A 3218-nucleotide genomic window follows, 5' to 3' on the forward strand; every position below is an offset into this window, starting at 1 on the left:
GTAGTTTGATGAGCTTTTTTTCATTGAGAATTAGTGTAGTTTGATGAGCTTTTTAGGATATAGAGTAAAAATAACCTCACATTAAGGATGGGTAATAATTAATCATAGTCATTAATCGATATTAAAATTAAAGGTTAAGATTTAGAGTAACTATAATGAATTACCTTTGGAGTCAATATATTCATCCTCTTAAAATGATTAATTGTCACTTTTGATGCCACAAACAAAACAAAGCCAAACAATACAAACTACCAAACTTCGTGATTCTCTTATGTGATTATCAAAAGTATGTTGATAAGAGAGAAATAGTAATATAATATGAATTATGAATCGAGAGTGGGGTGAAAATTGTGATAGTCAAAACCAATATTTATAGCCAAAAACATAAAGTAACCAAAATAATCAATACTTTAATTCATGCATGCAATAACCGAAAAATAACATTGTACATTAATACTCATCAATTTTTACAATTGAACTTAGAAACAAAATGACATTAAATCAAACAACACTTCTTTTTTTACCGTCATCACAGGAAATTTAAACCAACAATATTCAAGAAAAATAAATACCAACTCAATGTCCTTGATTAATTTCATAAATCTTATATTGACTTTTTTTTTCTTCATATATATAGAAGAAAAAGTGAATAAATAATGCATTCTTTTACCCTATAAATACAGCCAAATAAATTAAATACAAAAATCTGGATACCGTAAAAAGTGAATAAAAATTATATTGATAATATACATGTTGATGCATATATATATATCAAAAACATATCTAGAGAGAACGGATGAGTGTCGCATTTGAAGTCACAAATGAACCAAACATTGAATGATCCGAACGACCATGATTCTTGATTCTATGCTTCATGATTCTTTGACCAGGTTGATCTCCGAGATACTATGTGATTTTGGTGCCATGAAAAAATTCTAAAATATGACGTTGGTTTTGTTTATATAATGTCAAGGGTATGATTGCAATATCTTCTTCTTGTTGTTTGTATTTTTGTCTAGTTATTTATTACCAACCTTGTTAAGAATTGTAGGCACACAAGAGATAACACCAAAAGATGAAAATATACAACAACAACAACAACAAACATGAAGAAAAAATAAGAGCATAGAAAGAAGAAAATGAAAAAACAAAGTACGCAATTAATTGGAGTATGATAACCTTTTGGATTAAATAAAAATATCTTTTTCATATTGTTCCCATATAAATGAATCTGAACTAACATAAAGTTTGAAGACAGAAATAATGTATATAATTTATGAAGTAAAATAATATTGTTTGCTAATGTAACCGTAATAACTAACACCCAATACTATTTCTCATGGGAAACTTCTAAAATTTCTGAAATAAAAAAAATACCTGGAGCCAAATTTAAGTATGAAACTTATAAATTCTTTCAAAAAAAAGTATGAAACATATAAATAAATAAAAACGAATAAAAGAGACATGAGATTGGGATACCTGGAGCCAAATTTAAGTATGAAACTTATAAATTCTTTCAAAAAAAAGTATGAAACATATAAATAAATAAAAACGAATAAAAGAGACATGAGATTGGGATCAAAGAGTGCAAAAGGTAGAATTTTCAATTACAATGGTGTGAGGGATTGCTTGCAATTGACCGCTATTTATATTAAGAACATGAAGATTGAGATTGAAAATATCATTTACATATTTAATAGCATTTATCTAATTGAGAAATTAAAAAAGGAATTGTCATTGATTGTAAATTGTAAATACATGCTAATAGTTTAAGTAGAATTTTGTTTGAAGCAATTTAAAAATAAAAAAAAATATGACACAATAAAACCAAAATCAAGCAATATGATTGGTTCAACAAAACAACTTTGACACATGTTAAACCATCATTGGAGGAAATTTTTTTAATGGTGTGATTTATACCTTTAGCTTGTAATTTGTTTTTTTTTTTTGAAAGAATAGTTTTGAAGCTGTAGTATTACCATTTTTCGGTTATTGGAGTATTTGTTTAGGGAAATTAATACGCAAAGTCAAACCAAAAATAAAAGCAAATTACCAAAGTATATTTGTTTAGGAAAATCTCTTCATAATGGCAAACTAATATATGTACGTGATTAGAGAATAACATTTTCGGTTACTGGAGTATTCGTTTAAGGAATAACATTTTGAAAGTTTATTCTTAATAAAGTAAGGGTAGTGTTAACTTGTGCCCTCAGGGCACATGTTAAGAATCTAAAAATGGAATTAAATAATAAATTTTGTCTTGAAAAGATAAGATTTCAAATTTCTAGAATATTGAATGCACAATTTCCAACAAAATATTTTTATATTTAGCTTCTTAACTTGTGCCTTGAGGGCACAAGATAACATTTCCCTATAAAGTAATGTAGAACATATTCCCAATAATAATGTGGTTAGAATTTGTTGACCCAAATAAAATTAAAGATTGATCAATTCATACCTTTCTAGTAAAAACAAAATTTGAAGTACATAGAAAATAAAAATAAGACGTAGCAAAACGATACAATATAATTGGCTCAACAACACGATCATGACACATGTTATAATATCATCAAATGTAAAATTTTTAATTGATGTGTTTAGAAATAATTTAAAAAATTGATTTTTCAATTAATAAAATTATTTAATAACGAAACAATAATTTTTAAAATTGAATTCTAGGTAACTAACATTTTTATTTGCACAGTAAATATGCTATTTTCGGTTACCAAATGTTAATAATGAAATCAAAAGAATATTGATTTTTTAGGTATGACTTTTTATTGTGGAAATCAAAAAAATAATTGAATTGATCTTCTGAATTACTATTACCATAACCAATGATTACACTTACTTGTCACATGGAGTACATTATAGGTGTAATTGTTTTCTACGACATGTCAGAGCATTAAATGAGACATAGAACATCAAAGTGACACGTGTACTTTTCAAAAAAATTAACACAAATGTATATAATAAAGATAGAGATTAGTGGATTTTTAGTCGAGAAGGGTAATTTGGTCTTTTTTAAGACTAAGGGTATTTTGGTAATTTGATGAATGAGGTTAAATTAGTAATTTAGTGTTTTTAGTGAGAATAGTTTTTTTTACTAAGTTAGTAGTAACTTGAGGTAATTATTTTGAGATGGTAATTAATGAGATGTTTTAGTGAGTTAAGTGTGTAGTAACTTTTTAGAATTAAGTGATTAGAGATTTGAGTCC

Source organism: Medicago sativa, chromosome 3 (genome assembly GCF_051527215.1).
Source record: "Medicago sativa cultivar Bolivia chromosome 3, Bolivia_mono, whole genome shotgun sequence".
Classification (NCBI taxonomy): domain Eukaryota; kingdom Viridiplantae; phylum Streptophyta; class Magnoliopsida; order Fabales; family Fabaceae; genus Medicago; species Medicago sativa.